The 18182-nt window shown below is 43.8% G+C and overlaps 1 long non-coding RNA gene across 6 annotated transcripts in view; it reads left to right on the top strand.

Moving 5' to 3' along the window:
• The first annotated feature begins 1822 nt into the window (after positions 1-1822).
• The window catches only part of LOC105241717, a 28149-nt gene continuing 11789 nt past the window's right edge, over positions 1823-18182 (top strand). For 2 of the 6 annotated variants that reach the window (XR_004625339.1, XR_004625336.1), the window contains exons 1-3: positions 1823-2102; positions 2299-2423; positions 5562-5603. This is a non-coding gene — a long non-coding RNA (uncharacterized LOC105241717). The remainder of the gene's footprint in view (positions 2103-2298; positions 2424-5561; positions 5604-18182) is intronic. The other 4 variants (XR_004625340.1, XR_002144472.2, XR_004625337.1 and 1 more) reach the window with 3 other exon arrangements.

The raw sequence follows: 18182 nt of genomic DNA, 5'->3' as shown, positions 1-18182 counted from the left end.
CTGCAGCAGGGGACCAGAGACAGAGAACAGCAGGAAGGAGAGGACAGCGACTGAGGGAGCCAGAGGGGTGTAAATGATCAACCGACCTGGAGTCCGTGCTGAAGTAAAACCTCACTCCTCAGCATGCCCTAGAAGACAAATTCGGGCCCCACAGGCCTTGCCTTCCTGGATTAATAATCTACTTTTCCAGCCTCTGACCTTCCGTAAATAGTGGTCTTCTCTTTGGTCCTTGAGGGGGCCAAGGTTGTTTAACATCTATGTGTGGATTCCTTTGCAGTTGTTTTTATCAGGTTTCTGTAATAATAATAAAGTTTTCTTTCCTTTTTGAAACCAAAACGTGGCTCTTGTGAATCTTTTGTTCAGAACACACGCCCACCTATTAACACCAGCCTGAAGTGGGAGTCTGTACTTGTTCTCTGGGGCTCCCAGGGAAGGGAAAGAATTACCAGCATCTGGAATTGGAAATGCAGGAAACTCCTCAGGCCCTTCACCCCAAATTCTCTTCTTCACCAGGAATAAAGACAAAGATCCTTGTTCAGGAAGGTGTTTGACTATCATGTTAATGAGCATGTGGCCAAGAGAATCCGCTACACTCCTTGAGCTTATACTGAATTTGTCTGGACAAGTAAAAGTGATCCAACCTGTCTATTCTAGAATCAGGTGTTCTCATCACTCCAGTCCAGAGGCAGGGCCTGCAGTCTTCAGAGCTCATTCTCCTCTCCACCTGCCTTGCATCGCAGCCACCCGACCCTCTGTGTCTTTCTCCAGTGCCTAGTCTCTGTGAGGAGGACTGGACTGCTTTTGTTTGTTTTACATCTCGGTGCCAATCCGAAGTGCCTGCTTTAGTTTGTTGGACACCTGGATCCATTAAAGATCGTACGTGAAGCTTAAAAATGTTCACCTTTCTATGGTACAGCCAGATCTATGTCTGACTTCTGATTTTATTTATAAGTGGGTGACACCACCCTTCTGGGCTGTTTCCTCAAGTGTAACACTGGGGCAGTAATCCCAGGCTCAGGTACAAAGCACCAGGTATGTAACACAATAAATAGGCCTTTTCTGTTAATTGATGTAACATTTGCAAAGCACTTTCATATACATGACCTGCTGAACAGGACTTCTTGGGCCGCCATCATGTAATCTCTGTGGGATCCTGGGTAATTCAACCCCTTCTCCGGGCCTCCATCACTCCAGAAAAAAATTAGCCCAATCTCAACGATGACAAAGAAAAACATGCACTACTGTGGGACGCGGCCCAGATCAGGGGTACTTAACTTCGGCAGCCCGCTGTGGTTATCTGGAGAGCTTCTCACTAACACCCGAGGCCGGCTTGCCCCAGACAAACTAAAAGGGGATATGAGCGAGGGGAGCCCGGGCAGAAGGGTGACATCCCGAGCTTCTGCAGGGACACTGAAGGGACCTCTCCCCGGGAGCGTCACTTCTTTGGCCTTACCCAGATCCCCCCAGCCCATGAGCCTCAAGGATGACGGGGCACCCCCTTCTCTCCCGAGGCGGGTCCCGGGGGCGTTCAGGGTTCCACCCCCACCGGAGCCTCTCCTCTCGGGCACGGGCCGCCGGGAAGGGACCGAAGGCTGCGCGCCCCCAGGGGCTGCAGGGCTCGTGGGACCTCCCAGTCCACGCCGCGGACCCTCTGCGCAGACTCCACCACCGACCGGAGTGGGCGGGGGGGCATGGGCGGGGGGGCGGAGGCGACCTCGCGAGACCGGATCTGGCGTCACCGTCCACGGAACAGCGCCCTCCCTTCCGAGCCCAGCCCCGGAGCCCGGGAACGTTCTGGCGTCTTCGGCCGCAGGAGCCCCGCCCCCAGCGCCGGCCCCGCCCCCCCAGCCTCCAGAAGCGGTGCCTGCGCCGCAGCCCCGTCTCGTTTTCCCGAGTCTCTGATTGATCGTCCCCTCCCTTCGCGCAGATCCAGCGCCCTTCCACCTAGTAGGTCAGCACGCTGGGGAGCCCCACTGCTCCCCGCTGAGGATTTTCTCGTTTCCTTCTACGGGCGAGAGCCCTGGCAAAGGAGCTGATCGTGGTGGACTCGGCAGGCCAGGAGGATGGAGACCCCACGTCTGAGTCGGGCAGAAAGGAACGAGGTGAGTCCAGTAGATACCCCCACAGGGTGGGTGGTCCGGGAACCACCGACCCCTCCTAGCCTGGTGCTTGTGGGCTGTAGCTGCTGGGCTTTCCTCAGAGAGGCTTCAGATGGAAAAGTACACAAAAATAATGTAATGGAAACCTGCATCTCCAAACCCCAGATCTTTAGTGAACATTTGTCTGTGTTTGCTCCAGATTGTGTTGAGAGAAATGGGACAAGCGGAAGGAAGAACTCACAGCCTCTCCATCTGACAGTCAGCAGTGCTTCTGCAAATGGGGTGTAGTCTCCCAGGAGCCGTTTTTATTAAAAATATTAGAAGGTACTTTCCGAAATACTAGATGCAGTACGATATCATTTAACTGAATTTTTAAGGAGGGGCAAAACAGCATCAAGTGTTGTCTCGCTGCACTGACCATTTGTCTAACCTTTTGTCATTTGTTTTTTCCCGCGGGGTATTGATTTTTGTTATCTATGTAGATATTTGCAGTGGAGTCCATTCCATGGAAAGAATAGATCATAATTAATTCCTTTGTTCCTGTCTTGGTGAACATTTGGGGATATTGGTGGAGAGCTGGCCGACTCTGACGCTGGGATCTGCTGTTTCTGAGATGCTTCTCTGCCGCTGTGTTTCTCACGTATCTGAATCCTAACACTGCAGTGTGTGCATACTTTTCACCCTACCAGTGAAGAGACTCCCAAGTTCCAACAGTGACTAAGTGCTGCCAGTTACTCCTCCTAATGGCCTGAGCATCTGGAATCCTGCATCAGTGCGCGAGAGTTTTTATGCCCCATGAACTCGTCGGTGTCTAGCTTTCTAGTTTGTGCCAGGCAAACAGGGAGTCAAGTGACCTCTCATTGTTTTATTTGTCCATTTGGGGAACTGAGTTGTAAATCTCTTTAGATGATTTGTAGCGTTGTAGTTTTCTCATCTGTGTACTGCCAGATGATATCCTTTGTCAATTTTTCTATCAAGTTAGTTACATTTTTTGTTGATTTTTCAGATGTTGATATAGTTTAGCTATTAATCTTTTGTTGGTTTTTGGTATTTCAAATATCTCCTCACAAACACGGTAACTTTGTTATAGGTCCTTAATTGAACAGAAAACCTTAATTCTAACCTAATCAAAATTATTAATTATGACTTGTGCCTATGGGATTTACATCAAGTTCTCATTTATTTATTTACTTACTTACTTACTTATTCACAAACTTTAGAGTTTACCCTACGCTCTTAGGCATTTAATTCATTTGGATTCCACCTTTGTAGGCGATGGAGGGTTGGGATCCAGTTTAATTTTCGTCATTCAGTGAGCTAGTTTTCAGGGCACCATCTAGAAAGGATCTGTTCTTTCCCCATGGTCATGCTCTGCCTCATTTTCATATGCTCAATCCCTGTATCACATGTCAGTCTCTGAGCTCTTGATTACCTTCCAGTGTCTTGTTTTTCCCTCCCTTGCAAACAGTGCGGCGCCTTACATTCTAGTACAGATCTCGGTGCGTGTGTACGAGAATTTTTCCAGGGTGTAGACCAAGAAAGAAAATTGTGTGTTAGGGGCTGCACACTTTTGGCGCAACTCCAGCCTGCCAAGTTAGCATCCTTTTTTCCCCCTGCATTCCTGCCCCTGAGTGTTTGAAATGGTATCTCACTGTTGTTTTGATTTGCATTTCCTTGCCTTTTGCAAATTATTGGTCATTTTGTAGTTTCCTCTTCTGCCAGCTGTCTGTTCAGTATTCTTCTGGGTTGTTTTTCGTTGATATTTAAGAGGCGTTTATGAATTTTGGATTCTGATTCTTAGTGATGTAACAAATAGTGTCTACAAGTATATTGTTTGTCCTTGTGATTCAAATGGATCTTGTTATATAGAAAATGTTAATTTTGGATTGTTCAAGTTGAATACTATATTCCTTAATCATTTTTGGTTTTGTATCTGATTTAAGAAATTCTAGGGGCGCCTGGGTGGCACAGCGGTTAAGCGTCTGCCTTCGGCTCAGGGCGTGATCCCGGCGTTATGGGATCGAGCCCCACATCAGGCTCCTCCGCTATGAGCCTGCTTCTTCCTCTCCCAGTCTCCCTGCTTGTGCTCCCTCTCTCACTGGCTGTCTCTATCTCTGTCGAATAAATAAGTAAAATCTTTAAAAAAAAAAAAAAGAAATTCTACCCTTCCCTGAGATCATAAATATTCTCCTTATTTTCTTCTAAAATTTTAAAAGATTTTCTTTTCTAGTCTCTGTCTTTATTAGATCTGGAACTTCTCATGAGAGGTAGAACTATAATTTTCTTTTGATTCTGTTTGAAAGGCAGTTACTCAGCCTGAGTTCTCAGCCCTTCTCCCCAACTTTTAGTACTGCTGCTCCTGTATGGTCTGCACTGGTGCTGTTTCTAGGCTTTCTCTTTTATTGTACTGATTTCCTCATTTATTTCTGAATCAGGGCTCTCCTGTGTTGAGGAGATAAGATAGTTCTGCCAACAAAAGACCCGTCTGACCCTCATAACCACATCACCGACAGGGAAGGCTGCTGTGCCATAGCCAGAGATGGGCATCCTGTGACATAACCCAGGACTCAGCTAGTGGAGGGTTTATACCCAGTTGTTCAGCTCCTTGTGGGAGCCCAGTATGTGTGTGGTGGGGAGAGGGAGGATGTGAAGGGAGAATCCTAATCTCCAGATCTTCCCATTCACTTGTTCTAGTATCATTTAGTGTTGATGTTTTTAGTTTTGTTTGTTTAATCAGTATCTTCTTTAGAAATTAAAGTGTCATTAAGGCTTAACATGTAATGTTTATATCTCCATAGGAGTGAGTTTATCTGATAGCTTTTTAGTGATAGATAAGCCAGGACCTTTTGAAATAACCAGAATGATGAAATATGGAAGGTTTGAGTGGCAGCTTTTAAAAAACTACAGACTAAAATAAATAATGAATTTTATATATCCATGTTGTTGCCACCATAATCAAGATACAGAACAACATTTCCATCAACCTAGATAGCTTCGCTGTGCCCCTTTGTACAGTCCCCCATCCACCAGACCCAGACCCTGGGCCCTAACCAACCACTGATCTGCTATCTGTTATTATATCTTAGTTTCCCCATTCTGTGGATTTCGTATGAATGGGATTTATATCACGTATCCTTGAATCCGGTTTATTTTTCTCGAAATGTTTTTGGGATTCAGCCATGTCATTGCATGTGTCCCATTTTGTTCCCTTTTATTGCTGTCTTTCATTATATGGATATATTACATTTTGTTTATCCATTCACCTGTTGATGGACTTTGGGTTGTTTCTGACTTACGGCATTGTGAAAAAAACTGAAAGAGACATTTGTATACAAGTCATGGTGTGGACATGTTTTCATTTTTTCGGGTGGAATTGTTGGGCTGTGTGTTTGTTTAATTTTATGAGAAACAACCAAACTCTTTTTCCAGCGTGGTTCTAACATTGTCCACTTCCTTCCACAGTGTGTGAGAGGACTGGTTCCTCCAGACCCTTGCTAACACCAGGTCAGTGTTTTTAATTTTAGGCATTCTTTTAGATGTGAAGTGGTATCTCATGGTTTTGATTTGCATTTCCGTAATTAATAATGTTTGGTATCTTTTCATGTACTTTCTATTTGTACATCTTTTGTGATATGTCTGCTGAAAACTTAACTTTTTTTTTTCTGTGTGGTTTTTTATTTTGTTTTGTTTTTTTTTTTTTAAAGATTTTATTTATTTATTCGACAGAGATAGAGACAGCCAGTGAGAGACGGAACACAGGCAGGGGGAGTGGGAGAGGAAGAAGCAGGCTCATAGCGGAGGAGCCTGATGTGGGGCTCGATCCCACAATGCCGGGTTCATGCCCTGAGCTGAAGGCAGACGCTTAACCGCTGTGCCACCCAGGCGCCCCCTTCTGCCCATTTCTTGACTGGATTTTTTATTTCTTGCGTGTTGAGTTTGATAAGTTCTTTATAGCTTTTGAATACTGGCCCTTGATCTGATATGTTGTTTGCAAATATCTTCTCCTGTTCCATAGGTTGCCTTTTAGTTTTGTTGATTGTTTCCTTTGCTGTGCAGACGCTTTTAATGAAGTCCCAGTAGCTCATTTTTGCTTTTGTTTCCCTTGCCTCTGGAGACGTGTCTAGCCAGAAGTTACTGTAGCTGAGGTCAAAGAGGTTGCTGCCTGTGTTCTCATCCAGGATTTTGATGGATTTCTGTCTTACATTTAGGTCTTTCACCCATTTTGAATTTATTTTTGTGTATGGTACAAGAAAGTGGTTCTGGGGGCGCCTGGGTGGCACAGCGGTTAAGCGTCTGCCTTCGGCTCAGGGCGTGATCCCGGCGTTGTGGGATCGAGCCCCACATCAGGCTCCTCCGCTATGAGCCTGCTTCTTCCTCTCCCACTCCCCCTGCTTGTGTTCCCTCTCTCGCTGGCTGTCTCTGTCTCTGTCAAATAAATGAATAAAATCTTTAAAAAAAAAAAAAAAAAAAAAAAAAAAAAAAAAAAAAAAAAAAGAAAGTGGTTCTGTTTCATTCTTCTGCATGTACCTGTCCGATTTTCCCAGCACCATTTGTTGAAGAGACTGTCTTTTTTCCATTGAGTATTCTTTCCTGCCTTGTCGAAGATTAGTTGACCATAGAGTTGAGAGTTCATTTCTGGGCTCTCTATTCTGTTCCATTGATCTGTCTGTTTTTGTGCCAATACCAAACTGTCTTGATGATTACCGGTTTGTAATAGAACTTGAAGTCCAGAATTGTGATGCCTCTGGCTTTGGTTTTCTTTTTCAACATTCCTTTGTGTATTTGGGGTCTTTTCTGGTTCTATATAAATTTTAAAATAGTTTGTTCCAGCTCTGTGAAAAATGCTGGTGTTATTTGATAGGGATTGCACTGAAAGTGTAAGTTGTTCTAAGTAGCATAGACATTTTAACAATATTTGTTCTTCCAATCCATGAGCATGGAACGTTTTTCCATTTCTTTGTGTCTTTCTCAATTTCTTTCATGAGTGTTCTAGTTTTCTGAGTACAGATCTTTTTTTTTTTTTTTTAAGATTTTATTTATTTATTTGACAGAGACAGCCAGCGAGAGAGGGAACACAAGCAGGGGGAGTGGGAGAGGAAGAAGCAGGCTCATAGCGGAGGAGCCTCATGTGGGACTTGATCCCAGAACGCCGGGATCACGCCCTGAGCCGAAGGCAGACGCTTAACGACTGTGCCACCCAGGCGCTCCTGAGTACAGATCTTTTACCTTTTTGATTAGGTTTATTCCTAGGTATCTTATGGTTTTAGGTGCAATTATAAATGGAATCGATTCCTTGAATTTCTCTTTCTGCTGCTTTATTGTTTTTGTATAGCAATGCAACGGACGTTTTTGCATTGATTTTATATCCTGCAACTTTGCTGAATTCCTGTATCAGTTCTAGCAATCTTTTTGTGGAATTTTTCAGGTTTTCTATGTAGAGTATCATGTCATCTGCGTAGAGTGAAGGTTTGAGTTCTTCTTTGCTTATTTGGATGCCTTTTATTTCTTTTTGTTGTCGGATTGCTGAGACTAGGACTTCCAGTACTATGTTGAACACCAGTGGTGAGAGTGGACATCCCTGTTGTGCTCCTGAAAAGCTTATAGCTTTTCCCCATTGAGGATGATATTAGCTGTGGGTCTTTCGTATATGGCCTTTATGATGTTGAGGTATGTTCCCTCTGTCCCTACTTTGCTGAGGGTTTTTATCAAGAAAGAATGCTGCATTTTGTCAAATGCTTTTTCTGCATCTGTTGAGAGGATCATATAGCTCGTCCTCTTTCTTTTTATTCATGTAGGGTATCATGTTGATTGATTTGCGGATGTTGAACCACACTTGCAGTCCAGGAATAGATCCGACTTGGTCGTGGTGAATAACCCTTTTAATGTACTACTGGATCTGATTAGTTAGTAATCTTTTGAGAATTTTTGCATTCATATTCATCAGGGATATCGGTCTGTAATTCTCCTTTTTAGTGGGGTCCTTGTCTGGTTTTGGGATCAAGGTAATGCTGGCCTCATAAAATGAATTTGGAAGTTTTCCTTCTATTTCTATTTTTTTGAAACAGTTTCGAAAGCGTAGGTATTAATTCCTCTTTAAGTCTTTGGTAGAATTCCCCTGGGAAGCCATCCAGCCACAGAGTCTTGTTTGTTGGGCAATTTTTTGATTACTGATTCCGTTTCTTTGCTTGTTATGGGTCTGTTCAGATTTTTTATTTCTTCCTCTTTCAATTTTGGTAGTTTCTATGTTTCTGGGAATGCATCCATTTCTTCCAGATTACCTACTTTGTTGGCATATACTTGCTCATAATTGTTTGTATTTCTTCGGCGTTGGTTGTGATCTCTCCTCTTTCATTCATGATTTTATTTGTGTCGTTTCTCTTTTCTTTTTGATAAGTCTGGCTAGGGGTTTATCAATCTTGTTAATTCTTTCAAAGACCTAGATCCTAATTTTGTTGACTTGTTCTACTGTTTTGTTTTGTTTTTTTCCTATGTCATTGATTTCTGCTCTAATCTTTATTATTTCCCTTGTGCTGAATTTAGGCTTTATTTGCTATTCTTTTTCCAGGTTCTTTAATTGTAAAGTTAGGTTGTGTATTTGAGACTTTTCTTGTTTTTTGAGAAAGGCCTGTGTTGCTGTACACTTCCCTCTTAGGATTGCTCTTGCTGCATCCCGAAGGTTTTGAACTACTGTATTTTCATTTTCATCTGCTTCCATGTATTTTTTTAAGTTTTTTTAATTTCCTGGTTAACCTGCTCATTCTTTAGTAGAATGTGCTTTAACATCCGTGTATTTGTGGTCCTTCTGCATTTTTTCTTGTGGTCGATACCAAGTTTCGTAACACTGTGGTCTGAAAATATGCATGGTATGATCTCAGTCTTTGTACTGGTTGTGTCCTGATGTGTGACTCAGTGTGTGATCTGTTCTGGAGAATGTTCCATGTGCACTTGAAGAGAATTTGTAGTCCACTGCTTTAGGATGGAATGCTCTGAATGTGTCTGTGAAGTCCATCTGGTCCAGTGTGTCATTCAAAGCCCTTGGTTCCTTGTTGATCTTCTGCTTAGATGATCTGTCTATTGCTGTAAGTGGGGTGTTAAAGTCCCCTACTATATTTTTTTAAGATTTTATTTGAGAGAGCAAGCAAGTGTGAGTGGAGGGAGGGGTAGAGGGACAGAGAGAGAGAAAATCTCAGGCGGACTCCCTACTGAGCATGAAGCCGGATGTAGGCTTGATCTCACAACCCTGAAATCATGACCTGAGCTGAAACCAAAAGTTGGGTGCTCACCAGACTGAGCCACCCAGATGCCCTTAAAGTCCCCTTCTATTATTGTATTATTATCTATGAGTTTCCTTAAGTTAGTTATTAATTTTTTTTTTTTTTTTAAAGATTTATTTATTTATTTATTCGACAGAGATAGAGACAGCCAGTGAGAGAGGGAACACAAGGGGGGAGTGGGAGAGGAAAAGCAGGCTCATAGCAGAAGAGCCTGATGTGGGGCTCGATCCCAGAACGCCGGGATCACGCCCTGAGCCGAAGGCAGACGCTTAACCGCTGTGCCACCCAGGCGCCCCATTAAGTTAGTTATTAATTGATTTATATATTTGACTCCTCCCAAGTTAGGGGCATTAATATTTACAGTTGTTTGATCTTCTTGTTGGGTAGACCCCTTAATGAGGATATTGTGCCCTTCCTCATCTCTTATTACAGTCTTTGGTTTAAAATCTAGTTTGTCTGATATAAGGATGGCTACTCCAGCTTTCTTTGGATGTCCGTTAATGTGATAGATGGTTCTCCACCCCCTTACTTTCAGTCTGGAGGTGTCTTTGGGACTAAAGTGAGTCTCTTGTAAGCAGCATATCGGTGGGTCTTGTTTTTTTCATCCATTCTGATACCCTATGTCTTTTGATTGGAGCATTTAGTCCATTTGCACTCAGTAATTATTGAAAGATTTGAATTTAGTGCCATTGTCTTACCTATAAAGTCCCTGTTCCTGTAGATTATCTCTGTTTCTTTCTAGTCTTCGGTACTTTTGGGGTCTTACTCTGCTTAAAGGGTCCGCTTTAATATTTCTCGCAGGCCTGGTTTAGTATTCATCAAGAACTCCTTTAGTTTTTGTCTTCGAAGCTCTTTGTCTCTCCGTGCATTCTGAATGACAGCCTTGCTGGATAAAGTATTATTGGCTGCATATTTTTCCCATTTAGCACCTTGAATGTATCCTGCCAGTGCTTTCCGGTCTGCCTGGTCTCTATGGACAGGTCTGCTGCCAATCTAATGTGTCTACCCTTGTACGTTACGGACCGCTCGTCCCGAGCTGCTTTCAGAATTCTCCCTTTACCTTAGTATTTTGCAGTCTTCACTATGGTATGTCGTGCTGTTCAACTGTTTTTGTTGATTTTCAGGGGAGTTCTCTGTGCCTCTTGGACTTGAATGCCGGTTTCCTTCCCCAGATTAGGGAAGTTCTCAGCTAAAATTTGTTCAAATAAACCTTCTACCCCTTTCTTCCCCACTCTTCTCCTGAGATGCCTGTGATATGGATATTATTTCACTTTATGGAATTGCTGAATTCCCTAAGTCTCCCTTCATGATCTAATAGTTTTCTTTCCCTCTTCTTTTCAGCTTCCTTATTATCCATAATTTTATCTTCTGTATTACTGATCCACTCCTCTATTTTGTCCATCCTCACCTTTATGGCCTCCACTTGGGGACTGCATCTTGGTTATAGCATTTTTAAATTCAGCCTGACTAGTTTTTAGTCCTTCTGTCTCTATAGTAAGGGATTCTCTAGTGTCTTCTAGGCTTTTTTCAAGCCCAGCAGGTACCCTTATAATCGTTTCATTATTTTTTAAGATTTTATTTATTTGTCAGAGAGAGAGAGCACAAGCGAGGGGAGCTGCAGGCAGAGGGACAAGCAGGTTCCCCACTGAGCAGAGAGCCCAATGCAAGACTCAGTCCCAGGACCCTGGAATCATGACCTGAGCCGAAGGTGGATGCTTAAGTGACTGAGCCACTCAGGTGTCCCTTATAATCATTTTATTTTATTTTATTTTTTTAAAGATTTTATTTATTTATTCGACAGAGATAGAGATAGCCAGTGAGAGAGGGAACACAGCAGGGGGAGTGGGAGAGGAAGAAGCAGGCTCATAGCAGAGGAGCCTGATGTGGNCAGAGGAGCCTGATGTGGGGCTCGATCCCATAACTCCGGGATCACGCCCTGAGCCGAAGGCAGACGCTTAACCGCTGTGCCACCCGGGCGCCCCCCTTATAATCATTTTATTTATTTATTTATTTTTTATTTTATTATATTATGTTAATCACCATACAGTACATCCCCAGATTCCGATAAAGTTTGATGCTTCATTAGTTGCGTATAACACCCAGTGCACCATGCAATACGTGCCCTCCTTACTACCCATCACCAGTCTATCCCATTCCCCCACCCCCTCCCCTCTGAAGTCTTCAGTTTGTTTCTCATAGTCCATAGTCTCTCATGTTTCATTCCCCCTTCTGATTACCCCCCTTTTCTTTATCCCTTTCTTCCCCTACCGATCATCCTAGTTCTTATGTTCCATAGATGAGAGAAATCATATGATAATTGTCTTTCTCTGCTTGACTTATTTCACTTAGCATTATCTCCTCCAGTGCCGTCCATGTTGCAGCAAATGTTGAGAATTCGTTCTTTCTGATAGCTGAGTAATATTCCATTGTATATATGGACCACAGCTTCTTAATCCAGTCATCTGTTGAAGGGCATCTCGGCTCCTTCCATGATTTGGCTATTGTGGACAATGCAGCTATGAACATTGGGGTGCATATGGCCCTTCTCTTTACTACGTCTGTATCTTTGGGGTAAACACCCAGTAGTGCAATGGCTGGGTCATAGGGTAGTTCAATTTTTAACTTTTTAAGGGACCTCCACACTGTTTTCCAGAGTGGCTGTACCAACTTGCATTCCCACCAACAATGTAGGAGGGATCCCCTTTCTCCACATCCTCTCCAACAATTGTTGTTTCTTGCCTTGTCTATCTTTGCCATTCTAACTGGCGTAAGGTGGTATCTCAGTGTGGTTTTGATTTGAATTTCCCTGATGGCTAATGATTTTGAACATTTTTTCATGTGTCTGTTAGCCATTTGTATGTCTTCATTGGAAAAGTGTCTGTTCATATCTTCTGCCCATTTTATGATTTGTTTATTTGTTTCTCGTGTATTGAGTTTGAGAAGTTCTTTGTAGATCTTGGATACCAGTCCTTTATCTGTGGTGTCCTTTGCAAATATATTCTCCCATTCCGTGGGCTGTCTCTTAGTTTTTTTGACTGTTTCCTTGGCTGTGCAGAAGCTCTTTATCCTGATAAAGTCCCATAAGTTCATTTTATCTTTTATTTCTCTTGCCTTTGGAGATGTGTCGTGAAAAAGGTTGCTCTGGCCGATGTCATAGAAGTTGTTGCCTATGTTCTCCTCTAGAATTTTGATGGATTCCTGTCTCACATTGAGGTCTTTCATCCATTTGGAGTTTATTTTTGTGTATGGTGTGAGAGAGTGGTCAAGTTTCATTCTTTTGCATGTAGCTGTCCAATTTTCCCAGCACCATTTATTGAAGAGACTGTCTTTTTTCCACCGGATGTTTTTTCCTGCTTTATCAAAGATTAGTTGCCCAAAGAGCCGAGGGTCCATTTCTGGGTTCTCTATTCTGTTCCATTGGTCGATGTGTCTGTTTTTGTGCCAGTACCATGCTGTCTTTGTGATCACAGCTTTGTAGTACAGCTCGAAATCCGGCATTGTGATGCCCCCAGCTTTGTTTTTCCTTTTCAACAGTTCCTTGGAGATTCGGGGCCTTTTCTGGTTCCATACAAATTTAAGGACTATTTGTTCCAGTTCTTTGAAAAATGTCCTCGGTATTTTGATCGGGATAGCATTGAAAGTGTAGATTGCTCTGGGTAGTATGGACATTTTAACTATGTTAATTCTTCCAATCCATGAGCATGGAATATTTTTCCATCTTTTTATGTCTTCCTCAATATCTTTCAAAAGTGATCTATAGTTTCTAGCATATAGGTCCTTTACGTCTCTGGTTAAGTTAATTCCAAGGTAACGCATGGTTTTTGGTGTTATTGTAAATGGGATGGATTCCCTAATTTCTCTTTCTTCAGTCTCGTTATTCGTGTATAGAAATGCAACTGATTTCTGGGCATTGATTTTGTATCCTGCCACCTTACTGAATTGTTCTATAACTTCTAATAGTTTGGGAGTGGATTCCTTTGGGTTTTCCATATAGAGTATCATGTCATCTGCAAAGAGAGACAGTTTGACTTCTTCTTTGCCGATTTGGATACCTTTGATCCCTTTTTGTCTTCTGATTGCTGTTGCAAGGACTTCTAGTACTATGTTGAATAATAGTGGCGAGAGTGGGCATCCTTGTCGTGTTCCTGATCTTAAGGGAAAGGCTTCCAGCTTTTCCCCATTGAGAATAATGCTTGCAGTAGGCTTTTCATAGATGGCTTTTATGAGATTGAGAAATGTACCCTCTATTCCTACACTCTGAAGGGTTTTAATCAGGAAAGGATGCTGTATTTTGTCAAATGCTTTTTCTGCATCAATTGAGAGGATCATATGGTTCTTGAGTCTTTTCTTGTTGATATGATGTATCACATTGATTGATTTGCGAGTGTTGAACCATGCTTGCATCCCAGGTATGAATCCCACTTGGTCATGATGGATAATCCTTTTAATGTACTGTTGGATTCTATTAGCAAGGATCTTGTTGAGGATTTTGGCATCCATATTCATTAGAGAAATCGGTCTGTAATTCTCCTTTTTGAGGGGGTCTTTGCCTGGTTTGGGGATCAAGGTAATATTAGCCTCATAGAATGAGTTTGGTAGCTTTCCTTCTGTTTCTATTTTTTGAAATAGCTTTAGGAGAATAGGTATTATTTCTTCTTTGAATGTTTGGTAGAATTCCCCAGGAAAACCGTCTGGGCCTGGAGTTTTATTATTTGGAAGGTTGTTTATCACTGACTCAATTTCTTCATAGTTAATTGGCCTATTTAAGAAATCTATTTCTTCCTGTTTCAGTCTTGGTAGTTTATAGGTTTCCAGGAAGGCCTCCATCTCTTCCAGATTGTTTAGTTTTTTGGCATATAGCTGTTGATAAAAGTTTCTAATAATCCTTGCAATTTCAATGGTGCTGGTCGTGACCTCTCCCTTTTCAGTCATAATTTTAATAATCTCAGTCCTTTCTCTTTGTTTTTGGACAAGTTTTGCCAGTGGTCTATCAATTTTATGGATTCTCTCAAAGAACCAGCTTCTAGTCCTGTTGATCTGCTCTACTGTGGTTCTGGTCTCTAATTCATTGATTTCTGCTCTAATCTTGGTCAACTCCTTCCTTGTCAGTGGGTTAGGCCTGTCCCTCTGTTGCTGTTCCAGTTTCTTGAGGTGAGAATATAGAAACTGCATTTTAGATTTTTCTATTCTTTTGAGTGAGGCTTGGATGGCTATGTATTTCCCCCTTAGGACTGCCTTTGCAGTATCCCATAGGTTTTGGACCGTTGTGTATTCATTCTCGTTGGTCTCCATAAATTGTTTAATTTGTTTTTTGATTTCCTGGTTTATCGAGTCATTCTTGAGCAGGATGGTTCTTAGCCTCCAAGTGTTTGAGTTTCTTCCAGGTTTTTCCTTGTGGTTGAGTTCCAATTTCAGAGCGTTGTGGTCTGAGAATATGCAGGGGATAATTTCAATCTTTTGGTATTGGCTGAGACCTGTTTTGTGTCCCAGAGCATGATCTATTCTTGAGAATGTTCCATGGGCATTTGAATAGAATGAGTATTCTTTGGTTCTGGGGTGTAGTGTTCTATATATATCTATGAGGTCCAACTCGTCGAGTATGGCATTCAAAGCCTTTGATTCTTTGCTTAGTTTTTGCCAGGGTGTTCTGTCTATTTCTGATAGTGGGGTGTTGAGGTCCCCTACTATTACTGTGTTCTTATCTATATGTCTCTTTATTTTGGTTAAGAGTTGGCTTGTGTATCTTGCTGCTCCCCTGTTGGGGGCATATATATTAATAATTGTCATATCCACTTGTTGAATACTTCCTTTAAGAATAATATAGTGCCCTTCTGTATCTCTCTCTATGGCCTCTAGTTTAAAATCCAGTCTATCTGATATGAGAATTGCTACTCCAGCTTTCTTTTGAGGTCCATTTGCGTGGAAGATGGTACTCCATCCCCTTACTCTAAGTCTGAATGCATCTTTGGGTTCAAAATGAGTCTCTTGTAGACAGCAAATGGATGGGTCATGTCTTTTTATCCAATCTGCAACCCTGTGGCGTTTTATGGGAGAGTTTAAGCCATTTAGATTGATAGAGATTATTGACAGATATGATTTTAATGATGCCATTTCTCTTTAAAGTCTTTGTATCGGTTGTGACTTGCTGCTCTGTATCACTCTTGGGGCCTTTTTACCTTTATAGAGCCCCCCTTAATATCTCCTGTAGGGCTGGTTTCGTGGTTACGAAATTGGTTAATGATTGGCGATTTTGGAACGTCTTTATTTCTCCATCAATTCTGAATGACAGCTTTGCTGGATAAAGGATCCTTGGCTGCATGTTTTTCTCTGAAAGAGCTTTAAAAATGCCCCCCCAAGCCTTTCTCTCATTCCAGGTCTCTGTAGACAGGTCTGACGTAATCCTGATACCTTTGCCTTGGTACGTGAGAAATTTCTTTGCCCTGGCCGCTTTCAATACTGTATCCTTGGATCTAATATTTGCGAATTGCACTATGACATGCCGTGGCGTAGGTTTGTCCTGGTTGAGCTTGGATGGGGTCCTCTCTGCCTCTTGGACACGAATGCTTGTTTCCCTTGCTAGATTAGGGAAGTTTTCAGCTACAATTTGTTCAAATATCTCTTCTAGACCTCTGTTTTTCTCCACCCCTTCAGGGATGCCGATGATTCTGACATTGGATCGTTTCATAGAGTCAGTAATCTCCCGTAATCTACATTCGTGGGCGTGGATTTTTTTAAGACCAGCTTCTATTTTCGTTTTTTCTTCTACTAACCCATCCTCCAATTCGCTAACGCGTTCCTCTGCCTCGGTGACCCTGGCCGTCAGAGCCTCTAGTTTTGACTGTATTTGGCCCACTGAATTTTTAATTTCTGTCAGATTCGCTCTCATTTCTGCCCTTAGGGATTCTATATTCTCAGCAACGCTTTCTCTGATGCTTTTTTCAAGTTTACTCATCATCTTGACCATTGTTGCTCTGAATTCCATTTCTGATAATTGGGATACATCCATATGTATTAATTCTGTGGCCGAGGCCAATTCTGTGGCAGAGGCCACAGACTCATTATCTTTTCTTTGCTGGGGGGGACTTCTCCTTCTCGTCATTCTGATGAAGAGAGATTGCAGGGTTGTCCAGAGCCCAAGTGTTGACTGGGACCCAGGCCGTGCGCCCTTGTTTTATAGAGATCTTAGGGATGTGGGCTTCTTCCTTAAAGAGTTTATTTATTTATTTGAGAGAGAGAGAGACAGTCAGCAAGAAAGGGAACCCAAGCAGAGGAGTGGGAGAGGAAGAAGCAGGTTCCCGGTGGAGAAGCCCGATGAAGGACTCCTTACGGAGCGTTGTGATCACACCCTAATCCGAAGACAGGTGCTTGGTGACTGCGCCACTCAGGCGCTCCGGGTTGTGGGCTTCTTGATTTTTCAGCCTGCCTTCTGGGGGAGGGGCCTGCCTGCAGGTACTCAGAAAACCCTGTTTGGGTAGAGTCTCTGTGTCCCTTGCGAGGGGGGATGGGGATGGGCACCCTGTGAGCCGGTATTTCCGGGCTTTTGTTCTCTGGCGGCTTTCCCTGGCGGTTTGCTATGCCTCTTCTGAGAGAGCAGCAGCGGCTGAAATTCAGCCTCTGTCTCAGAACAGAGGGATCGCGGATCGTTCTCCACTGATGTTCTGGCCACTTTAACTCTGTTTCTGTTGGTGCTGCTCAACCCTGCAGCATCCCGGGCTGTGCGCCCCACACCCGGCGTCCCAGCCCTCACTTCCAGGGCCGGCACGTCTCTGTCCTTTGTGTTTCCAACCCCGCCCGCCGCCAGCCGCCCCGCGCGGGCTCCCGGAGCTCCCCGTCTCAGTCTGGTGTCTCACGGGTGCTGACCGCGAGTCCGCCTGCTCCCCCGTGCAGGTGGCCCTCCAGCCGCCAGCCGCCCCGCGGACGCTCCCGGAGCTCCCGGTCTCAGCCTCGATCCAGTGAGCACACCGGAGCTCCGGAGCTCCGTGAGATGCTTGGTGGTGCACGCTCCCGGCTCACGGACTCAGTCTGCCGTTTCCAGAGTGCGGGTCCGCGGTCCGCCCGCTCCCCGGTGCAGGTGGCCCACCAGCCGCCCTGCGCACACGCTCCTGGATCTCGTGTTCTAAGTCTGCTGTCTCGCGGGTGCCGTCCGCGAGTCCGCCTGCTCCCCGGTGCAGGTGGCCCTCCAGCCGCCAGCCATCCCGCGTGCGCTCCCGGAGCTCCCTTCTCAGTCTGCTGTCTCAAGCGTGCGGGTCCGAGGTCTGACCGCTCCCCCTTGCAGGTGGCTACCGCTTCCCGGCGCCCTGACACGGCGGCTCCCTCCCCCTTCTGTTTAGCTTCCGATATCTGTGCGCAGTTTCACGGCTCCCTGCTTCGTACCTCGATACTCNGCTGGAGATGTTCATTTGTAGAGATCCAGATGTATCTTCCTGCGTCTCAGGCTGATTCCGTGGATATTCCTGCTGGTCTGGTACCCTATCCAGCTCAACTCAGGGGACCGGCTGAAAAAGGGGTCCCCTACTCCTCCGCCATCTTAACCTCCCCCTCCCTTATAATCATTTTAAATTCTAGTTCAGACATCTTACTTATATCAGTATTGATTAAATCCCTGGCAGTGAGTGCTACCTCCTGTTCTTTCTTTTGGGATGAATTTCTCCATCTTGTCATTTTGTCCAGAAAAGAAAAGAGGAAAGAAAAAGACAAAAAACCCAACAATAACAACACCACCACCAAAACAAAACTAGATCCTGAGTGTGTTTTGGTATGCTTGTTAAAAGAAACTAGATCCCAAAATAAGAAAGAAAGAAAAAAAAAT

This window comes from Ailuropoda melanoleuca, chromosome 5 (assembly GCF_002007445.2).
Source record: "Ailuropoda melanoleuca isolate Jingjing chromosome 5, ASM200744v2, whole genome shotgun sequence".
Lineage (NCBI taxonomy): Eukaryota > Metazoa > Chordata > Mammalia > Carnivora > Ursidae > Ailuropoda > Ailuropoda melanoleuca.
This window is presented reverse-complemented; position numbering and strand designations above follow the sequence as displayed.